The sequence below is a fragment of the Rhinoderma darwinii genome, chromosome 1 (genome assembly GCF_050947455.1).
Source record: "Rhinoderma darwinii isolate aRhiDar2 chromosome 1, aRhiDar2.hap1, whole genome shotgun sequence".
In the NCBI taxonomy this organism is placed as follows: Eukaryota; Metazoa; Chordata; class Amphibia; order Anura; family Rhinodermatidae; genus Rhinoderma; species Rhinoderma darwinii.
The window spans coordinates 662,861,220-662,886,192 of record NC_134687.1 but is presented as its reverse complement, the minus strand read 5'-3'; the positions used below and the strand labels follow the sequence as shown (position 1 = coordinate 662,886,192).

General features: G+C 42.2%; 1 protein-coding gene across 1 annotated transcript in view; it reads left to right on the top strand.

The window, feature by feature from the left end:
* The window catches only part of LOC142664530 (uncharacterized), a 162,294-nt gene that overhangs the window by 57,025 nt on the left and 80,296 nt on the right, over positions 1-24,973 (top strand). The window lies entirely within an intron of this gene.

The following is a 24,973-nucleotide window of genomic DNA, read 5'->3' as shown; positions in this document are numbered from 1 at the left end:
GTTGAGCAGTCCCAAAATTGTTACGTGATACATTTAACTCTGGTATATCAGAAATTTCCTCCTGCTCATCTGTTTCACCAGCAAAAACATCCAGAGGAAATTTATCAGGCTCAGTGGTCACCCCTACTGCTGGCACCTCAGCATCCTCGTTAAAGGGTTCTGGGCTAATCACAGCGCACACATTAATACCATCATTAACATTTACAGTGGAGGTTACATCTTTCTTCCTCCACAAGTCCCAGAACACTGGGAAGTCTCTCCCCAGGATCACACTGTGCATCAGGGACTTGACCACACCCACTTCATGGCAAGCGGTTCCACAGGAAGTCTCTACAGTGACCAAAGCGGTGGGGTATTCTTTAGTGTCCCCATGAATGCACAGGACCCCAGGGTCTATCAGGCTGGCATGCACCAGGGTAACCAGAATCCAGCAAGGCACTCACAGTACACCCTTCCACTTTTACGACACACATTTGTTGTACAGTCTCGTAGATCGTCTCAGCAGAACAAACAGGACGTGCAAACAAGGATATTCGCCTTGCTGCATCACACTCCATTGGCTCAGTAGTCAGGGGACAATTGGCAGCAATATGCCCAGGTCCATAACACCGCCAGCACTATATGCGGCCCCGGTCCCCAACTTGAGACCCTGGTCTGGCCTTCAGTGTCTCTCTGGGATTTCTTCCCTCCGTCTGCTCCCCTTCTGAGCCACCTCCCTTAAAGACATTTTTCACCCCTCTAGTAAATGGAACAGTCTTACCGGGTGCTCCGCACGATTTGCTGTTCCTGGGGTTAGAACATCCAGGCGGTACTTCTTGGAGTAGATCCTGAGTAGCTCTGTACCTTTCAATCAGGTTCACCAGCTGTTCCGCATCTGTAGGATCTCCTTGACCGACTCAACGCTGAACCTTCGGTGGTAAGGAGCGGATGTATTTGTCAAGCACCACTCCCTCCACGATCTGCGCAGGGGTTGATTCCTCTGGCTGTAGCCATTTCCTTGCAAGATGGACAAGATCATACATTTGTGATCGGGCAGGTAGGTGTTCCACAAAAGTCCAGTTGTGCACCCGTCGAGCACGCACATTCATATTAACACCCAGACGGGCAAGGATCTCACCCTTCAGCTTGGAGTAATCCTTGGCATCCTGCTCATTGAGATCAAAGTACGCCTTTTGCGGCTCTCCGGTTAGGAAAGGTGCCACCACTGCTGCCAACTGATCTGAAGATAACTTCTCTCGTTCTGCCACTCGCTCAAACACCATGAGATAGGCCTCAACGTCGTCGGTGGGTGTCATCTTCTGCAGAGATGTCTGTACCGCTGCACGAGTGGTTTGGCGCAAACCATGAGGCCCCGCTGACCTCTCCACTGAGGCCTGAATTTGGTCTTGCAAATGGCGATTAATTTGCTGCTGTTGTTTTAAGGCCAGTCTGTGGGCTTCACCCAGCAGAATATTGGTTTCAGCCTGTGCACGCATGGCTTCCTCATGCACCATTCGCTGAGTCGCGCTGGCTTCTTGCAAAGCTGTGCTTATCTTCCCCTGGTTGATATTAGCCTGAATCAGCTGTTTAAGTATTTCATCCATTTTAACAGTCTCTTTTTCTAGCCCTGTTGCCGCTTTCACCCAAGACATACACTTCCAAGCACTCTCGGGGAGCAAAAAAAATTATGTTGTTGCCCCTAGCAACGATTTTCCGCTTGCAGCAGCAAAAGTCCTTTTAAATAGGTGTATGTCTCTTTAAGACCGTGCCCGCATCGGCCACCATATGTGAGGGTTTAGCATCAGGAGAGGTTGGTACAGCGGTTTCTTAGTAGCCAGAGACAGGGACACCGTGCATTAAAGTTCATAACAGGGCTTTGCCTGTGTTTTATTCATGTCAAAGAAACAGCCTCTTGTACAACAAGGCAAAATACAAAATAAATCCTGCTCGTCTGAGCACTAACTAAACAAAATATTATCTAACTATACCAAGTGCCTTCCTACCAGGCACTCGACACAAAGTAACACAGGTCTTTACTCACATAGAATACAGGCTACTCCAGACTTAGTAGTCTCCGGTCTGAGTCAGGGGTGAGACTGACACGCACTGTGTCTGTACCTTTTTTTATACAGGCTGCAGGTGCAGCTAATTGAGCAGCAGCCTTGTCCTACAAACAGAGATGGACTAGGGATTGGGGAACCCGCCCTGCTCTTCCCCAATCCAACTCCAGGCCCTTTTTCCGGCTTTTCTTTAAGCCGAGATTGGAAAGCTAGAGCTTTCTATTGAAAAAAAATACTAATTCCCTGGAGCCTAGGATACATATGACAGGATTCTAGGGGAAATGTACCTTCCCTCAATGACTTTACCTGTCACTGTCTCACAATAGATACATACATACATACATACATACATACATACATACATAGACAAATCAAGGGTAGGAGCAGCACTGTGATTCCTTGCCTGTTAAGGCTTGTGCTCAGCTTTCAAACAGGGAGTGACCTCTCCCTGCACAAACGTGTATCCAAAAAAGAGAGATAGAGGCAGCACTCAAAAAAACTCTGGTTTATTCATCCAGCATCCACTGCAACGTTTCACCTTCTCTATGAAGGCTTTTTCAAGTCAGGTGTGTTAAAGCATACACGTGTATATATAGGGGGCAAAGCCCAGACAATCAGTGTTACAAATCAGTACATAATGAATAAAAATACATAAATATTATAAATATAAAGTGACAAGTGAAACCAAATTCAGATAGTGAATATGAGTTATGACATGATGCAATAATACAAACAGATGATGCAACATGGCTAACATATAAAAATTTATCTTTATGATTGATTAAACCAACATGTGTAATTGATTAAAAATTAGATCAGCTGGCACTCACCGATCTATGAAAGGAAAAAAGGTAATCATGAGACTCATATGTAACGCACGTAATCGTCCATAGTCATCCAAACCGGCGTTAAACACACCATACTGCGAATGTCCACAAGGAGCGCATAGATTGGATAAACTGAACGTCAAATCGAATAACGTCAGGGCAACATGGAGCAGCAGAACCTCAAGTATGTCTCGCAAGATTCAACTATAGAGACGTCATCCCTTGTTTGGTATTCAAAACCGCCATCTTTAACCCCTTAATGACCAGCCTATTTTGGACCTTAATGACCAAGCTATTTTTTACGTTTTTCAATCGTCGCATTCCAAGAGCTATAACCTTCTTATTTTTGCGTCGACATAGCTGTATAAGGTCTTGTTTCTTGCAGGACAAGTTGTATTTTTTAATAGCACCATTTTTAGGTACATATTATTTATTGATTAACTTTTATTAACTTTTTTTGGGGGGGGAATAGAAAAAAATCTGAAATTTCGTCACACTTTTTTGCGTCCTAAATCTACGCCGTTTACCGTGTGGTATAAATAACACAATAACTTTATTCAGCGGGTTGTTACGATTGCAACGATACCAAATTTGTATAGTTTTTGTATGTTTTACTACTTTTACACAGTAAAAACGCTTTTTTTTCAAAATTATTTGTTTTTGTGTCTCCATATTTGAAGAGCCGTAACGTTTTTATTTTTTCGCCGATGCGGTTGTATGAGGGCTTTTTTTTGCGGGACGACTTGTAGTTTTTATTGGTACCATTTTGGAGTAGATGCGACTTTTTGATCACTTTTTATTAAATTTTTTTAAAGTCAGTATTCACAGAAAACAGCAATTTTTCCATAGTTTTTTATTATTTTTTTTACGGTGTTCACCGTGCGGGTTAAATAATGTAATAGATTTATAGTCGGGGTCGTTACGGACGCGGCGATACCAAATATGTGTAACTTTTTAACTTTATTTTGTTTTTTTAATAGTAAAGCATTTTGTAAGGGGAAAAGCTGGGTTTTTCATTTTTTTCAATTTTTTTTTTAATTAACTATTCAACTTTTTTTCACTTTTTTACTAGTCCCATTAGGGGACTATAATATGCGATTCTGCGATCGCATTTATAATACACTGCAATACTTTTGTATTGCAGTGTATTACTGCCTGTCCGTTTAACACGGACAGGCATCTGCTAGTTCATGCCTGCGGCATGATCTAGCAGGCATTCACTCCAGGCAGACCTGGGGGCCTTTATTAGACCCCCAGCTGCCATTAGAGACACAGACACTCGGCGAGTGTCGGTGGGGGAGAGAGGGAGCTCCCTCCCTCTCTCCAAAACCACTCAGATGCGGTGCTCGCTATTGAGCACCGCATCTGAGTGGTTAAACGTGTGAGATCGATACTAATATCGATCTCACACGGCAGAGCAGGGACGCTCCCAGCCCTCAGCTGCCTCTAGCAGCTGAGAGCAGGGAGATCTGACAGTTCCCTGCTCTGTTTACTTATTCCGATGCCGCGACGTAAAAAGTCTATGGCATCGGAATAAGGCCCGTTAGTGACCGACGTAGAAACACGATGGGTCGGTCACTAACGGGTTAAAGAGGGAATATCGCAATCCCAGCCAGGTAAATCCATAGTTTAACCATAACCTATTTTTGTTACATAAAAGAGGATAGTTATCTCAAAAGGGGAATAAGATCCAACATGTCATTCCAACAAGAGGGAAAACGGTCCGTTCGCATTTACGCAAACAACGTCATTTAGGCAATTTTCGTTCAGGCACTTACAAGGTATTCAACATCCCATACAGATTACATCTCTCATTATCCATAAGAGAGTAACCTGTCTCCAGTCACCACATAGACCTCCAGCGTATATATCATCCCCAAGAGGTTTTATAGTGGGTACTAGCCAAGAGGCGAATAAACCTAATTGACTCTATCAGAGCGTGTCATATTCTAATGACTATTATTATTAAAAGTTTATTAGTGCCATCACTGCTGCCAATCGAGACGCCACCGACCTCATAGTGGATACACATACAGGATCAGAATTAGTCAGATTTAAAATATAGAAAAAATGGGCAGATTAATCCAAGGGTATTATTCATACTCATGCGGTACCGCTGCACCATATGACCAATAGAAAATTCAAAAAAATTACATTTATTATATAATTTTATCAACATAAATGTAGTCTAGAAGAACAATAGTCACATATGAGTCCAACGATTCCTTCTTCCGATCGTGTGATTCCAATAACAATTATGAAGTAGTCCTTAAAAAATAAGAAAAAAGGAGAATGTCACTATACAGTCACCTTGGAATATATAATCAAGATATTAACACACATATTATATTCCAAATACCAGCCATCTATGTGTCAACAGGATTTATTGGAAGAAATACAGGCCAAAGGAGCAAATCCAGATGTATTAATGTATACAAAAAATTCATTTGGACAACGGAGGTATGTTATTAAGTGAGCCTAGCATTAACCTTATCTATATACATTGAGCGGATAATCCACATTCAGACCATAAGGATGTAAGGAATTAAGTTTTGTAATCCACTGTATTTCACGTTGTTTTAAAATCAGTTCCCTGTTACCTCCCCGTTTTAATGGGGAAACCCCATCAATGATGGTAAATTTAAGTTGCTGTACTGTGTGTCCAGTTTCAGCAAAATGTCGTACTACGGGCAATTCCACCTTTTTGGTCCTTATACTAGATTTATGATTGTTCAATCTCAAACGACATTCTGTCGTAGTCTCACCCACATAGATTAAATCACACGGGCACTGTAGTATGTATATTACATATTCACTTCTACATGTGTAGATGGAATTAATGTTATAGATTTTATGTGTCTTGGGGTGGGTGTAGACATCACCCTTAATCATGAGGGGACAGTTGTCACAGGAAAGACAAGGGAAACATCCCTTGCGTGTCCTGCAAGCCTGTCCACCATTTATACTGCCAACATCTGTTCTGACCAATTTGTCTTTCAAATTACGACATCTTTTGTAGGAAAATAGAGGAGGGGAACAAAATTCTGAAACCTTATCATAAAAGTTTCCCAAAATGTGCCAATGTTTTCTAATGATTCCTGCAACATTAGCGCTCCCAGTGCTAAAAGTAGATACCATCGGGAGTCTTTTATCCTTAGTTGTTCTGTCTCTTTTCACACTCAAAACCTCCCTATCCAATTGTTGTACCCTATCTAGATGTATTTTAACAATCTTTTTCGGATAACCCCTGTTTTGCATCATCTCATTTAGTCTGGTATCCAGATCATTTGGGTCATCCACTATCCTCTTTACCCTAAGCAACTGGCTAAAGGGCAGTGACCTAATCATCCTGTTCGGATGATGACTAGTGAAATCAAGCAAAGTGTTACAATCAGTAGGTTTCGTATATAAATCAGTCTTCAATCTACTATCCTGAATAAAGGCCATCGTATCCAAAAAGGTAAGGTTTGTATCTGAAACCATCTTGGTAAATTTTATATCTGGATCTATATTATTAAGAACATCAAAAAACTGCTCCAAACCTAACAAGTCCCCTGTCCAAACGAGGAAGATGTCGTCGATGTATCTCCACTACCTCAGCACAAAGCTGAAGTGGTGGAATACATAGACCGACATCTCCTCAAGGTCCACCATGACTATGTTGGCATATGTGGGTGCCACATTCGATCCCATGGCGGTACCTCTCAATTGCAGAAAAAACTCATCATTGAACAGGAAATAATTACATGTTAGGACAATCTCAAGTAGTCCCAAGAGAAAACTCTTGCACTCCGTAGAAAAGTCAGTCCGATCAAGTACCGTCTTAACACTGTTCAAGCCTCGTTCATGATTGATGGACGTATGGAGACTCGTCACATCGAGCGAGACTAACAGTGCTCCCGTAGGAATAGAGACCTCCCTGATCTTAAGCAATAAATCAGAGGTGTCCCTCACATATGATCTGGCTGACGTTGCAAATCTCCTAAGGACCTTATCTAAGAAGATCGCCATAGGGCTTGTCACTTTATATTTATAATATTTATGTATTTTTATATTTTTTATTAATTATGTACTGATTTGTAACACTGATTGTCTGGGCTTTGCCCCCTATATATACACGTGTATGCTTTAACACACCTGACTTGAAAAAGCCTTCATAGAGAAGGTGAAACGTTGCAGTGGATGCTGGATGAATAAACCAGAGGTTTTTTTTGAGTGCTGCTTCTATCTCTCTTTTTTGGATACACGTTTGTGCAGGGAGAGGTCACTCCCTGTTTGAAAGCTGAGCACCAGCCTTAACAGGCAAGGAATCACAGTGCTGCTCCTACCCTTGATTTGTCTATACACCTGGTTGACCAGGAGATCAAGCACGTGAGTAACATGGAGTCCATAGAGACATTAAATAATTCATCCAACATCTTTTCCTATACCACCGATGATGTGAATAGGATTTTGGGATGCTCATTGGGAGATGGAGCATTTTTGGGTATTCCAGCCAAAGTGGATATCAAGCGCAACTGTGAATATGAATCTAGGAGGATTATCAGTTTGAAACTTCATTTGTCATTATTGGGGGAATATTATCGACATCAAATTATACCTCGTGGATTGCGATCACATCTATAACCAACCCTGTTTCCTACCAACACTGATTTTTGTACTCGTTTGGAGGGACTTTCCAACAAGTATGCTCTTGATGTGATACTATTAAATATAGAATTTTTACAGATAGAGATTGAGGGCTGTGAAAAAAGGAAAGTTGATATGGAAGAAAAATTGCGGACATTAATGTTGGATGATGAACACACTCTATATATTGAAAGATTTCAGTCTATCCTGCACAAATTTCAACAGGAACAGGAAGAAATCAAACGCCACAAGTGGTATCGGGATAGGGATGATTATGCAAATGGATGAGTCTATAGTTGGAAACAAGAGCAACAGCCAAAAACACAGAGGAAACCAATGCGGAGAGATTCACAAACAAGAATGCCTAGAAACAAAGCTGGACAGTCTGTTAATAATCAGGATAATTTTTTAGGTGGTCCTCAGAGAAGAAATGGGGACGGCGGCGTCGCACAAGGAGGGGAGGTAGACACTATAATCGATGGCTCAAGAACCAGAAGTATGAAGCATCCCAAACTAAATACACAAGTGGGGAGGAAGGTGCCTCCAAACTTAAATCAGTGGTAAATATATCTGCACACTGTTTAACCTCTTTGGAATTTTCTGTTTTGAGCAAAGGTCTATCGTTTTGTCCTGTAACTAACATAAATTGGCTGCAATTAGATATTGATTGAAACAATTTTTTTAGATCTGTACGCCTGAAAGCGTGGTTTTCACAACAGGAAGTAATTCCTGGACGGGATGACGTAATAAAATGTCAGGAATTATGTCTTAAAGAATGGCAATTATTCAACAAGAGTAATTTCCAGCCACCTGCATGTTTACAGGTGGTTGAAACGTTTGTTCTGTCCGTTCTGAAGGACGTTGAGAAATTTAAACAAGAATGATTAACAGGTTTAAAATTGAGAGCGCAGAACAATTTAACGGTTGGGGAGAAAAAGGCCCTTAATGATTTGGTCCACAACGACGACCTGGTGATTAAACCTGCCGATAAAGGAGGTGCGGTCGTCGTTATGGACCGAACGATGTATTTACAGGAAGTGTATAGACAGCTTGGAGATATCAATGTCTATAAAAGGATGTCTCTTGATCCTCGGAAGGACATAGAGAAACGTATGCAGGTTCTTATAGACAATGCTTTTGCATGTGATATCATTGATACTGATTTACACTCATTTCTGATTCCAAAATATCCAATTATGCCTATGCTATATTGCTTGCCTAAGATACATAAAAATCTGACTACACCCCCTGGTAGACCAATAGTCTCGGGTAGGGTTTCCTTACTAAGCCATATGGCGATCTTCTTAGATAAGGTCCTTAGGAGATTTGCAACGTCAGCCAGATCATATGTGAGGGACACCTCTGATTTTTTGCTTAAGATCAGGGAGGTCTCTATTCCTACGGGAGCACTGTTAGTCTCGTTCGATGTGACGAGTCTCTATACATCCATCAATCATGAACGAGACTTGAACAGTGTTAAGACGGTACTTGATCGGACTGACTTTTCTACGGAGTGCAAGAGTTTTCTCTTGGGACTACTTGAGATTGTCCTTATGTGTAATTATTTCCTGTTCAATGATGAGTTTTTTCTGCAGTTGAGAGGTACCGCCATGGGCTCGAATGTGGCACCCACATATGCCAACATAGTCATGGCGGACCTTGAGGAGATGTCGGTCTATGTATTCCACCACTTCAGCTTTGTGCTGAGGTAGTGGAGATACATCGACGACATCTTCCTCGTTTGGACAGGGGACTTGTTAGGTTTGGAGCAGTTTTTTGATGTTCTTAATAATATAGATCCAGATATAAAATTTACCAAGATGGTTTCAGATACAAACCTTACCTTTTTGGATACGATGGTCTTTATTCAGGATGGTAGATTGAAGACTGATTTATATACGAAACCTACTGATTGTAACACTTTGCTTGATTTCACTAGTCATCATCCGAACAGGATGATTAGGTCTCTGCCCTTTAGCCAGTTGCTTAGGGTAAAGAGGATAGTGGATGACCCAAATGATCTGGATACCAGACTAAATGAGATGATGCATACGTTTTTAAACAGGGGTTATCCGAAAAAGATTGTTTAAATACATCTAGATAGGGTACAACAATTGGATAGGGAGGTTTTGAGTGAGAAAAGAGACAGAACAACTAAGGATAAAAGACTCCCGATGGTATCTACTTTTAGCACTGGGAGCGCTAATGTTGCAGGAATCATTAGAAAACATTGGCACGTTTTGGGAAACTTTTATGATAAGGTTTCAGAATTTTGTTCCCCTCCTCTATTTTCCTACAAAAGATGTCTTAATTTAAAAGACAAATTGGTCAGAACAGATGTTGGCAGTATACATGGTGGACAGGCTTGCAGGACACGCAAGGTATGTTTCCCTTGTCTTTCCTGTGACAACTGCATAAGGACCAAAAAGGTGGAATTGCCCGTAGCACGACATTTTGCTGAAACTGGACACACAGTACAGCAACTTAAATTTACCATCATTGATGGGGTTTCCCCATTAAAACGGGGAGGTAACAGGGAACTGATTTTAAAAGAACGTGAAATACAGTGGATTACAAAACTTAATTCCTTACATCCTTATGGTCTGAATGTGGATTATCCGCTCAATGTATATAGATAAGGTTAATGCTAGGCTCACTTAATAACATACCTCCGTTGTCCAAATGAATTTTTTGTATACATTAATACATCTGGATTTGCTCTTTTGGCCTGTATTTCTTCCAATAAATCCTGTTGACACATAGATGGCTGGTATTTGGAATATAATATGTGTGTTAATATCTTGATTATATATTCCAAGGTGACTGTATAGTGACATTCTCCTTTTTTCTTATTTTTTAAGGACTACTTCATAATTGTTATTGGAATCACACGATCGGAAGAAGTAATCGTTGGACTCATATGTGACTGTTGTGCTTCTAGACTACATTTATGTTGATAAAATTATATAATGAATGTAATTTTTTTGAATTTTCTATTGGTCATATGGTGCAGCGGTACCGCATGAGTATGAATAATACCCTTGGATTAATCTGCCCATTTTTTCTATATTTTAAATCTGACTAATTCTGATCCTGTATGTGTATCCACTGTAAAGGATCTGCCAGGCTCAGCTTCTGTGTCAACGCCCATAGGTAATTAGTCTGCACCTGCTTCTATGTCTGTGAGACTGACTCCATCTTCCACCACTCAGGGTGGCAGGCTTAGAAGGGGGAGAGCCTATCACAGCCTGGCCAGACGGAGCTAGCTCCCACCCTCTGTCTATTTATACCTGCTTTTCCTGTTCCTCCTTGCTTGTGATTCTTCTCTGTTGGTTTCCTGGCCCTGCTGCAGCTTCTTGAACTATTTGTCCCTGCTTACCGGCGTCTCAGGGAATGACGACTTGAAGGTCTTGGTGTTTTCTCCTCTGACTCCCCCATGATGCCTCCCGAGGTTCCGTTGCTTCGTTCTTCCTCGGAAGACTTGGAGGTACCTATGCAACTCGGGGCCTCCGTGTCCCCCAACAACGTAGAGAGTTCCGCAGGAAGAATGGTCTCTGCTTCTACTGTGGGGATGACAAGCACCAAGTGAACAACTGTCCTAGGCGTAAGAACAAGCAGCCGGAAAACTTCCGCGCCTAAGTGATCATCGGGGAGGTCACTTGGGCGCACAGGTATTTCCCGTAAATATGAAACGTAATAAAGGTTTGCTTCCCTTTCAGGTCTCTTGGTGGTAGGTCTGCTACCGGCAGTGCCTTTGTGGATTCAGGGTCTTCTGCTAATATCATGTCTGTGGAATTTGCTATGTCTCTAGCCATGCCTTTGATTGATTTGCCTAAAACTGTCCCGGTAGTGGGTATCGACTCCACTCCTCTTGCTAATGGTTATTTTTCACAGCATACCCCTGTTTTTGAACTCCTTGTTGGCTCCATGCATTTGGAGCAGTGCTCTGTACTGTTAATGCAGGGATTATCGTCCTATTTGGTTTTAGGCCTTCCCTGGTTGCAGTTGCATAATCCCACGTTTGACTGGAATACTGGGGATCTTACCAAATGGGGTAATGAATGCTTGATGTCATGTTTTTCTGTTAATTCTATTTCTCCCCCTGAGGAGATGAACACGCTACCTGAGTTTGTTCAGGACTTCGCTGATGTTTTCTCTAAGGAGGCCTCCGAAGAGTTACCTCCTCATAGAGAATACGATTGCGCTATCAATTTGGTACCAGGAGCCAAGCTCCCTAAGGGTAGGATATTTCATCTCTCTTGTCCCGAACGTGAAGCCATGAGAGGGTATATCCAGGAATGCCTGGCCAAGGGTTACATTCGCCCCTCTACTTCTCCGGTAGGTGCTGGCTTCTTCGTAGGGAAGAAGGATGGTGGTCTTAGGCCATGCATTGACTACCGAAACCTGAATAAGGTCACGGTAAGGAACCAGTATCCCCTTCCTTTGATTCCTGATCTCTTTAATTAGGTTCAGGGGGCCCAATGATTCTCTAAGTTTGATCTACGGGGGGGGGGGGGGGGGCTTATAACCTTATCCGCATCAAAGAGGGGGATGAGTGGAAGACTGCGTTTAACACGCCCGAAGGTCATTTCGAATACCTAGTCATGCCCTTTGGGTTGTGTAATGCTCCCGCGGTCTTCCAGAATTTCATAAATGAGATTTTAAGAGACTACCTGGGGGTATTTCTTGTAGTGTACCTTGATGACATACTTGTGTTTTCCAAGGACTGGTCCTCCCACATTGAGCATGTCAGGAAGGTGCTCCAGGTCCTTCGGGAAAACAAACTGTTTGCGAAGACCGAAAAATGTGTGTTTGGTGTGCAGGAGATACCATTTTTGGGTCAAATCCTCATTCCTCATGAATTCCGCATGGACCCTGCCAAGGTCCAGGCTGTGGCAGAATGGGTCCAACCTGCCTCCCTGAAGGCGTTACAGTGCTTCCTGGGGTTCGCTAATTATTACAGGAGATTTATTGCTAACTTCTCGGTCATCGCTAAGCCTCTTACGGATCTCACTCGCAAAGGTGCTGATCTCCTCCACTGGCCTCCTGAGGCTGTCCTGGCTTTTGAGGTCCTTAAAGGGAATGTGTTTCCAGCAAAACATGTTTTTTTTTTTTTTAGTTAAACAATTAGTGTGTAGGTGATTAAACATTGTTCTAATTTTTTTTATTTTTTTCACGAGTCAGGAAATATTATAAATTGGATTCAATTTATAATATTTCCCAGCACTGGTCACTAGATGGAGCAATTCCCAAAATTGCAGCATTGCATGTGGTAAAGCAACCACATTGCTTTATGCTGCAAAATTGGGAAAAAATCCCTCGCTCTAGTGAGCTCTCAGAATCCCCCCCTCCTTAATCCTGGCTAGTGCCGGGAGAAACGAGGGGTTTGAACGGTCTAACCTCCTACACTGTGTGTCACCATTTTTTGAGCTAACACACAGTGTAGAAGGTTTACATACACTAGTAAACACACACTGAAACACGAACATACATAGAAATCACTTACCTGCTCCAGTCGCCGCTGCTCCCTCCGGTCCGTCCGCTCCGTATGCTGCCGCTGCTCCATGTGCACAAGTCTGGAAGCTGCGACCGGAAGTAGTAATCTTACTGTCCGACCGCGACTTCCGGTCCACAGGAAAATGGCACCGGACGGCGCGCATTTCAAATTGGACTGTGTGGGAGCGGCGCATGCGCCGTTCCCACACACACGGCGTACACCATAGTGGATGGAACGGGCCCCGTTCACATTCCCTATGGGACTGGAGCTGCCGTATTCCATGTCTGTATGTGTCGTTAATCGACACATACAGAAATGGAAAAAAAAATGGCAGCCCCCATAGGGAAGAAAAAGTGTAAAAATAGAAAAAAATAACACACAAACACACAAATAAATATAAACGTTTTTAATAAAACCCTAACATAAAACTGATATAAAAAAAAAAATTTTGGTGACACTTTTCCTTTAAGAAGTGCTTTATCTCGGCCCCGGTGCTGGTTCAGCCCAACTAAATGGAGCCATTTATCGTGGAGGTTGATGCGTCCGAGGTGGGAGTGTTGGCTCTCTTGTCCCAGGGTACCAGGTCCCTTACCCATCTCCGTCCTTGTACCTACTTCTTCAGGAAGTTTTCGCCCACTGAGAGTAACTATGATATTGGCAACCGCGAACTCTTAGCCATTAAATGGGCATTTGAAGAGTGGCGCCACTTCCTGGAGGGGGCTAGGCACCAGGTAACGGTCTTTACCAACCACAAGAATCTGGTTTTCCTAAACCCGAGACAAGCTCGATGGGCGTTATTTTTTACCAGATTCAACTTTTTGGTTACCTATAGGGCTGGGTCTAAAAATAGTAAGGCTGATGCACTGTCACGTAGCTTCATGGCCAGCCCTCCTTTAGAGGAAGATCCTGCTTGTATTTTGCCTCCAGGTATAATCATTTCCTCTATTGATTCTGATTTAGTCTCTGAAATTGCGGCTGATCATGGTTCAGCTCCCGGGAGTCTTCCTTAGAACAAGCTGTTTGTTCCCCTGCAATTCCGGATAAGGGTACTTAGGGAAAATCATGACTCCGCACTATCTGGTCATCCAGGCATCCTGGGTACCAAGCACCTCATTGCCAGAAACTATTGGTGGCCTGGGTTGCCTAAAGACGTTAAGGCCTACGTCGCCGCTTGTGAAGTTTGTGCTAGGTCCAAGACTCCCAGGTCCCGACCAGCGTGCTTACTACGTTCTTTGCCCATTCCCCAGAGACCTTGGACCCGTATCTCCATGGATTTTATCACCGATTTGCCTCCATCTCAAGGCAAGTCGGTGGTGTGGGTTGTAGTAGACCGCTTCAGTAAGATGTGCCACTTTGTGCCCCTCAAGAAACTACCTAATGCTACCTTGTTTGTCAAACACATCCTGCGTCTCCATGGGGTCCCTGTCAATATTGTTTCTGACAGAGGGGTACAATTTGTTTCATTGTTTTGGAGAGCCTTCTGTAAAAAGTTGGAGATTGATCTGTCCTTCTCCTCTGCCTTCCATCCTTAAACTAATGGCCAAACTGAGAGAACTAATCAGTCTCTAGAACAATATTTAACGTGTTTTATCTCTGACTGTCAATATGATTGGGTCTCATTCATTCCCCTCGCCGAATTTTCCCTTAATAACCGGGTCAGTAACTCGTCAGGGGTCTCCCCCTTTTTCTGTACTTTTGGGTTTAATCCACGGTTCTCCTCCGTTTTACCTGGTAGTTCCAACAATCCCGAGGTAGAGGTCGTTCACCGGGAACTGTGCACAGTCTGGGCCCAGGTTCAGAAGAACCTAGAGGCGTCCCAGAGCATACAAAAACTCAGGCAGATAGAAGACGTTCTGCTAACCCCTTGTTTATGGTCGGGGATCTGGTGTGGCTATCGTCAAAAAGTTTGCACCTTAAAGTCCCGTCCAAGAAGTTTGCTCCCCGGTTTATAGGGCCGTACAAGGTCATTGAAGTCCTCAATCCTGTCTCCTTCCAACTGGAGTTGCCCCCATCTTTTCGAGTACACAACGTGTTTCATGCCTCCCTCCTTACACGCTGCTCCCCGTCCTTGGCTCCCTCGAGGAAACCTCCGGTCCCTGTTCTCACCCCTAAAGGGGGTAGAATTCGAGGTGGCCAAGATTGTGGACAGCAGGATGATCCAAGGCTCCCTCCAGTACCTGGTCCATTGGAGAGGATATGGGCCTGAGGAGAGGACTTGGGTACCCGCCAGGGATGTTCACGCTGGGATATTGGTCAGGAGGTTTCACCTTCGTTTCCCCAATAAACCAGGTCCACTTAGAAAGGGTCCGGTGGCCCCTCATAAAAGGGGGGGGGGTACTGTAAAGGATCTGCCAGGCTCAGCTTCTGTGTCAACGCCCATAGGTAATCAGTCTGCACCTGCTTCTATGTTTGTGAGACTGACTCCATCTTCCACCACTCAGGGTGGCAGGCTTAGGAGTGGGAGAGCCTATCACAACCTGGCCAGATGGAGCTGGCTCCCGCCCTCTGTCTATTTATAGCTGCCTTTCCTGTTCCTCCTTGCTTGTGATTCTTCTCTGTTGGTTTCCTGGCCCTGCTGCAGCTTCTTGAACTATTTGTCCCTGCTTCATATTGACCCCGGCTTACTGACTACTCTCCTGCTCTGCGTTTGGTACCTCGTACACTCCTGGTTTGACTCGTCTTGTTGACTACTCTCCTGCTCTGCGTTTGGTACCTCGTACACTCCTGGTTTGACTCGGCTCGTTTACTACTCTTGTTGCTCACGGTGTTGCCGTGGGCAACTGCCCCTTTTCCCCTTAGTTTCTGTGTACCCTTGTCTGTTTGTCTGTCGTGCACTTATTGAGCAAAGGGACCGTCGCCCAGTTGTACCCCGTCGCCTAGGGCGGGTCGTTACAAGTAGGCAGGGACTGAGTGGTGGGTAGATTAGGGCTCACTTGTCTGTTTCCCTACCCCCGCCATTACATCCACTATGAGGTCGGTGGCGTCTCGATTGGCAGCAGTGATGGCACTAATAAACTTTTAATAATAATAGTCATTAGAATATAGTTACATAGTTTGTACCGTTGAAAAAAGACACATGTCCATCAAGTTCAACCAATGGTTTGGGAAGTGGGATGGGAAAGGGGTAGTAAAAAAGTTCTACACATAGGAGCTAATATTCTTTTGTTCTAGGAAATTATCTAAGCCTTTTTTAAAGCCATCTACTGTCCCTGCTGTGACGGCTCCTGCGGTAGGCTATTCCATAAATTCACCGTTCTCACAGTAAAGAAGGCCTGTCGCCTCTGCAGGTTGAACCTTTCTTTTTCCAGATGGAGAGAGTGCCCCCTTGTTTTTTGATAGGGTTTTACATGGAACAGGATTTCACCATATTTTTTGTATGTGCCATTCATATATTTATATACGTTAATCATGTCCCCCCTTAGTCGTCTTTTCTCAAGGCTAAATAGGTTTAGTTCTTTTAATCTTTCCTCATAACTTAGATTCTCCATGCCCCTTATTAGCTTTGTTGCTCTTCTTTGTATTTTTTCCAACTCCAGGGCATCCTTTCTATGAACTGGAGCCCAGAACTGGACTGCATATTCTAGATGAGGCCTCACTAATGATTTGTAAAGTGGTAATATTACATCCCTGTCCCGCGAGTCCATGCCTCTTTTGATACACGACAATATTTTGCTGGCCTTTGAAGCAGCTGATTGACACTGCATGCTGTTATTTAGTTTATGATTTACAAGTACACCCAGATCCTTCTCAACAAGTGACTCCCCCAGTGTAGCTCCCCCTAGGACATATGATGCATGCAGGTTGTTCGTACCCAGGTGCATAACTTTACATTTATCTACATTAAACTTCATTTGCCAAGTGGACGCCCAAACACTTAGTTTGTTTAAATCTGCCTGCAATTCACAAACATCTTCCATAGTCTGAACTATATTGCATAGCTTGGTGTCATCTGAAAAAATAGAAATAGTGCTATTAATCCCATCCTCTATATCATTAATAAATAATTTGAATAATAGGGGTCCCAGCACTGAACCCTGGGGTACACCTCTTATAACTGGGGACCATTCAGAGTAGGAATCATTGACCACAACTCTCTGGATACGGTCCTTGAGCCAATTCTCTATCCAATTACAAACTATACTTTCTAAACCTATAGTCCTTAATTTACCCATTAGATGTCTATGGGGGACAGTGTCAAATGCCTTTGCAAAGTCCAAAAACACTAAATCCACAGCGGCCCCTCTGTCTAGGCTTCTGCTTACCTCTTAATAAAAACAAATCAGGTTGGTTTGACAGCTTCTGTCCTTTGTAAAACCGTGATGGCTGTCACTTATAATACTATTTATTGTCACATAATTCTGTATATAGTCCCTCAATAGCCCCTCAAACATTTTCCCCACAATTGATGTTAAGCTTACTGGTCTATAATTACACGGCGAAGACCTAGAGCCCTTTATGAAAATAGGCACCACATTTGCCCTGCGCCAGTCCCTTGGCACTATACTAGTCATGAGAGACTCTCTAAATATTATGAAGAGGGGGAAAGAAATAACTGAACTAAGCTCCTTAAGAACTCTAGGGTGTAACCCATCTGGTCCTGGGGCCTTGTGTACATTTATTTTATTTAATTTAGCTTGCACCATATCTACATTCATCCAATTCAGTAGATCAACTGATATATTAACAGCACTGGAAGCGGCTACATCAGCTGCTCCTTCTTCTGTTGTATATACAGAGCGGAAGAACCCATTTAGTAACTGCCTTCTCTTGATCCCCTGTGACCAACTCCCCATTACCACTATCTAGGGGTTCTAAATGTTCAGACCTTGGCTTTTTAGCATTTATATACTTGAAGAATTTTTTAGGATTTGTTTTACTATCCTTGGCCACCTGCCTTTCATTTTGTATTTTTGCGGATTTTATTATCTTTTTACAGATTTTATTAAGCTTTTTATATTTTACAAAGGCTACAGCTGTACCCTCAGATTTGTATTTTTTAAATGCCCTTTTTTTGTCACGCATTGCCCTTTTTACAGAAGGTGTAAGCCATGTGGGGTTTAATTTTAGTCGTTTATACTTGTTACCTGTAGGAATAAATTTTGCACTATAATTACCCAAAGTAGATTTGAAAATCTCCCATTTATCATTTGTCCCATTATTTAACATTAGTTCTTCCCAGTCTATTTCCTGAATTGCAGCCCTCATCCTGGGGAAATTGGCCTTCTTAAAATTAAGTGTTTTGGCCCTCCCAGCCTGTGTTTGTCTTTTACAGTATAGGTAAAATATAACTATATTATGATCACTGTTACCGAGGTTTTCACGAACATTGACATTCCCAACAAGCTCTGCATTATTAGAAATGACCAGATCCAACAGAGCTTCACCTCTAGTCGGGTCTTCCACAAACTGGCCCATAAAATTTTCCTGCAACAGGTTGAGGAAATGTCTCCCCTATGCAGTTGAAGCCGAACCATGACACCAATTAATATCCCGGTAATTAAAATCTCCCATTATCACAACAGTACCCGCCTGTGCAGCCCGCTCCATCTGTTTATATATTTGACCTTCTATCTCTTTTTCAGTGTTTACCTCCCTTTGTAATTCCACCCACAAGGTTTCAACCTCCTCACAATCTTCACCCACTATTGTCTCTTTCACACTCACCTTCATATCACTTCTCACATACAGACATACACCACCGCCTTTCCTATGTGTCCTGTCTTTCCGAAACAGTGTAAAACCCTGTAGATTTACAGCCCAATCATGTGAAGAGTCCAGCCATGTCTCAGCAACACAAACTATATCTATATCTTCTTCCAGTATCAAGGCCTCCAGCTCCCCCATTTTGCTTGCTAGACTTCTGGCATTTGTGAACATACACTTTAACTTGCCTTTAAATGTTTCACTTTCAGTATCAGAAATGTGATTATTTAAAATTTGGGCCTTTTTATTTTCACTGCTGTTTTGTAACAAAAGGATCTCCTTATCTTGTTGTCTAGTCCTCTCCCCACCGTCTGTTTCTCCCCCCACCAATATAGTCTGACCCCTCTCTAACCTGACAACCCCTTTATTTTCTACATTGGCCTCCCTCCTCAGCCCTAGTTTAAACACTCCGCCACCCCAGCTAGAATTTAGCCACCCCCTTCCATTTAGGTGCAAATCATCTGCAGAATACAGTTTGTACCCCAATGAAAAGTCAGCCCAGTGCTCTAGGAACCCAAAGCCTTCTCCTCTACACCAAGACTTCAGCCATGCATTTAACTTCCTGAGCTCTGATAGAGTCAATTAGGTTTATTCGCCTCTTGGCTAGTACCCACTATAAAACCTCCTTGGGATGATATATCCGCTGGAGGTCTATGTGGTGACTGAAGACAGGTTACTCTCTTATGGATAATGAGAGATGTAATCTGTACCGGGATGTTGAATACCTTGTAAGTGCCTGAACGAAAATTGCCTAAATGACGTTGTTTGTGTAAATGCGAACGGACCGTTTTCCCTCTTGTTGGAATGACATGTTGGATCTTATTCCCCTTTTGAGATAACTATCCTCTTTTATGTAAGAAAAATAGGTTATGGTTAAACTATGGATTTACCTGGCTGGGATTGCGATATTCCCTCTTTAAAGATGGCGGTTTTGAATACCAAACAAGGGATGACGTCTCTATAGTTGAATCTCGCGAGACATACTTGAGGTTCTGCTGCTCCATGTTGCCCTGACGTTATTCGATTTGACGTTCAGTTTATCCAATCTATGCGCTCCCTGTGGGCATGCGCAGTATGGTGTGTTTAACGCCGGTTTGTATGACTATGGACGATTACGTGCGTTACATATGAGTCTCATGATTACCTTTTTTCCTTTCATAGATCGGTGAGTGCCAGCTGATCTAATTTTTAATCAATTACACTGTGTTGGTTTAATCAATCATAAAGATCAATTTTTATATGTTAGCCATATTGCATCATCTGTTTGTATTATTGCATCATGTCATAACTCATGTTCACTATCTGAATTTTGTTTCACTTGTCACTTTATATTTATAATATTTAAGTATTTTTATATTTTTTATTAATTATGTACTGATTTGTAACACTGATTGTCTGGGCTTTGCCCCCTATATATACACGTGTATGCTTTAACACACCTGACTTGAAAAAGCCTTCATAGAGAAGGTGAAACGTTGCAGTGGATGCTGGATGAATAAACCAGAGTTTTTTTGAGTGCTGCTTCTATCTCTCTTTTTTGGATACATACATACATATATACTAACATACATACATACATACATACATACATACATACATACATACACCGCATTCCAAATTATTATGCAAATTTTATTTTTCGCTGATTTTCCTAAATAATCGATGCAAATGAGAGTCAGTATAATCTTCAAGCCATCAACCGTTGGAGTATAATGCAAATTTTATTGAACAAATCTCCTAATGATTACAGATTTATTTTTATAAGTAAAAATCTCAAAATGCTTCACATTATTATGCACAACAGAGATCAAAACATTTTACAGGTTGTAAAGAGACTAAAATGGTAATTTGTTGAATTTGCAGCATCAGGAGGTCATATTTACAGAAATCAAAAGCTCTTTCAATAAAAAAAAACTGAACAGGCCAAGTTACATGTTACATAGGACCCCTTCTTTGATATCACCTGCACAATTCTTGCATCCATTGAATTTGTGAGTATTTGGACAGTTTCTGCTTGAATATCTTTGCAGGATGTCAGAATAGCCTCTCAGAGCTTCTGTTTTGATGTGAACGGCCTCCCACCCTCATAGATATTTTGCTTGAGGATGCTCCAAAGGTTCGCAATAGGGTTGAGGTCAGGGGAACATGGGAGCCACACCATGAGTTTCACTCCTTTTATGCCCATAGCAACAAATGACACAGAGGTATTCTTTGCAGCATGAGATGGTGCATTGTCATGCATGAAGATAATTTTGCTACGGAAAGCACGGTTCTTCTTTTTGTACCACGTAAGAAAGTGGTCAGTCATAAACTCTACGTACTTTGCAGAGGTCATTTTCACACCGTCAGGAACCCTAAAGGGGCCTACCAGCTCTCTCCCCATGATTCCAGCCCAAAACATGACTCCGCCACCACCTTGCTGACGTCGCAGCCTTGTTGGGACGTCGTGTCCATTCACCATCCATCCACTACTCCATCCATCTGGACCATCCAGGGTTGCACGGCACTCCTCAGTAAACAACACGGTTTGAAAATTAGCCTTCATGTATTTCTGAGCCAACTGCAACCGTTTCTGCTTGTGAGCATTGTTTAGGGGTGGCCGAATAATAGCTTTATGCACACTTGCAAACCTCTGGAGGATCCTACACCTTGAGGTTCGTGGGACTCCAGAGGCACCAGCGGATTCAAATACCTGTTTGCTGCTTTGCAATGGCGTTTTAGCAGCAGCTCTCCTAATCCTATTAATTTGTCTGGCAGAAACCTTCCTCATTATGCCTTTATCTGAACGAACCTGTCTGTGTTCTGAATCAGCCACAAATCTTTTCACAGTACGATGATCACGCTTAAGTTTTCTTGAAATGTCCAATGTTTTCATACCTTGTCCAAGGTATTGCACTATTTCACGCTTTTCGGCAGCAGAGAGATCCTTTTTCTTTCCCATATTGCTTGAAACCTGTGGCCTGCTTAATAATGTGGAGCGTCCTTCTTAAGTAGTTTTCCTTTGATTGGGCACACCTGGCAAACTAATTATCACAGGTGTCTGAGATTGATTACAATGATTTAAAGAGCCCTAAGGCTGGGTTCACACGACCTATTTTCAGACGTAAACGAGGCGTATTATGCCTCGATTTATGTCTGAAAATAAGGCTACAATACGTCGGCAAACATCTGCCCATTCATTTGAATGGGTTTGCCGACGTATTGTGCAGACAACCTGTAATTTACGCGTCGTCATTTGACAGCTGTCAAACGACGACGCGTAAAAATACAGCCTCGTCAAAAGAAGTGCAGGGCACTTATATACATTATATGCGGGACACTTATATACATACCCTAAGGCACAATACCATCCATGAGTTTAATTGAAAAACGAATAATTAAATGTTTATGACACTTAAATCCAATGTGCATAATAATTTGGAACATGGTGTACAAACATACATACATACACACACGCACACACACACACACACACAGATATATATATACATACACACACATATATAAATACATTTATACATACATGCAAACATACGTACATACAAACATGCAAACATACATACATACACACACATACATACATACATACATACATACATATATACATACATACATACACACAAAAAAAAACAACTCACATAAGACGTTCTCACGAAGATCTGAATGGTCCCGTCACTTTTCTTTTTACTGCTCCCATTCACAATAACAAAGCGGTGGGAGCAGATGACGTAATCACGTGAGTGTGATATGATTACGTCATCTGCGCCACAACGCATTGTTACTGTGAATGCGAGCGGCGCCAAGTAGCAGTAAGATGGAAAGTGACGGGACCATTCAGATCTTCGTAGGAACGTCTTAGGTGAGTTTGTTTTTTTAAATATATTTTCTGTTGTTCCCGGGTGCTGATGCAGCACCGGTGCGGCGGCTAAAGATATTAAATGGGGTGAGAGGGGGGGAAGTGGCTTGCCGAAACGGGGTGAATAGAGTGTTGTGTTGTGTTATTGACATTCACGGTGTGTTCGTCTCAACCAGGCTTACCATGCCTGGTTGAGACGAACATTCTCCCGATGCTGCTAGAACTACAGTATCTAGCAACGTCAGGAGCGCGCACACTGCAGAGCCGCTTGATTGACATCGAGCCGCTCACGCCCCTTTTTAGAAAAGATAACCAGCACTAGCTGAGTTATCGAGTGTAAAAAATAAAAAGGTAGTTAGGGAATTAATTTTTACAATTTTTTTCACAGAAAATGTTTTATTATTTAATTCCAGCTTAGAATGTCTAAAAAAAAAAAAATGTGACTCAACTTGGGAATAACCCTTTAAATTTACGCCATTTACGTGTGGTAAAATAACACAATAACTTTATTCAGCGGGTTGTTACGATTGCAATGATGCCACATTTATATAGATTTTGTATGTTTTACTATGTTTACATGTTTTTTATTATTTGTTTTTGTGTCTATATATTTAAAGAGCCATAATTTTTTTCTTTTTTCGCCGATGTAGTTGTATGAGGGCTTTTTTTGTGGGACAACTTGTAGTTTTTATCGGTACCATTTTGGAGTACGTGCGACTTTTTAATCACATTTTTTTTAAGGCAGGATTCACCGAAAACATAGATTTTTGCATGGGTTTTTTTTATTATATTTTTACGGCGTTCACCGTGCAGGTTAAATATTGTAATAACTTTATAGTTGGGGTCGTTATGGACGCGGCGATACCAAATATGTGTACCTTTTACTTTTTTTTTTTAATACAGCATTTTGTAAGTGGAAAAAGTGGGTTTTTAACTTTTTTCACGTATTTTTTTTATTAACTTTAGAAAGTTTTTTTTTTTATTAGTCCGACTAGGGGACTTAACTTAAGCGATCCTCCGATCGCTTTTATAATACACTGCAATACTTCTGTATTGCAGTGTATTAGTTCCTGTCCGTGTAAAATGGACAGACATCTGCTAGGCCATGCCTCTGGCATGACCTAGCAGGCATACACTACAGGCAGACCTGGGGGCCTTTATTAGGCCCCCGGCTATCATAGAAGACACCAGCACTCTGCCATCATGCGCAGTGTGCAGTTGGGGTTAGAGAGGGAGCTCCCTCCCTCTTTCCAAAACCACTCCGATGCGGCGCTCGCTATTGAGTGACGCATCTGAGGGGTTAAACTGATATCACTCTTACTCGTTACAGCAGGGATCGTGAAAAGGCGTATTGGCGGTCACTAACGGGTTAAACAGCCAATAAGAATGTTTTGTATTTTTTGGGGTGGAATTAGCCTGGATCTGCCAAACACCCAAATTATATTTACCTGAGATCAACTGTGACCGGGATCTATGAAGGAAAAGTATTGTGGATATAAGGAAGAAAAGAAGAGCCTTGTTTACTTACAAAGCAGAGACGATGAATTGTCACCAGGAACCTCGCGTCTTATTACTGTATTAATAAATTCCCCCGCTCTGCAGGAGAATCCAGACGGACAGTAAGGACAATGTAAACGTTTTGTTTTTAACATATATGGACATTTTTATATTTGACTTTCATTAAAACAGTATAAACAGATGAAGGTGATGGAATCGAAGAAAAAATCCACTAACAAATTTACTCGCTAATTTAATAAAATAAATATTCACCAATTTATTTTCATAAAAGGAAATGTCATAAGTGTATTTATCACTGAATTAGAATCAAGGTTGGCCCCCAAAATCACGCCCACATGTGGCGAATGGCCACACAGTTTTTCTTGTAATACCACAATATTTACCGGCTAAACCGTGTGTCCATTTGTCACCTATTGTGGTTGACATTCCGTCTGTTCTTACCCTCAGGGTAGATTCACTTGCGGCAGATTTGTAGTATAAATTCCTGAAACTGTAAATAGTTCCATACATCTGAGTGGGGTTGTTTCTGCAGCGCGCACATGGATTCTGAAATCACCATTCAGATGAGTGGAAGAGCCGCACATTCCTGAAGCAAAACTGCTATCTGTGAACTGGAATCAGACATGCAGTTTAGCTCAAAGAAACACATGAAAAACTGCACCTCAAAGCCAGAAGTGGATTCAGCCAGAAGGAGAAGTCGAAGTCCTTCATTTATATTTCCCAATTCTTTTTAATACAATTTTGGATTTGGCTAAAAAAAACTGCATGTGTGATTCCGGCCTTAAACGGGATCCAGGAGGAACATGTCTTATTTAAACCTCTGACGTTTGATTTGTTTCTTGTTATTGAAATGTGTGGTATCACCATGCCGAGATCCAGAGCGCTCTAAGGGTATGTGCACACG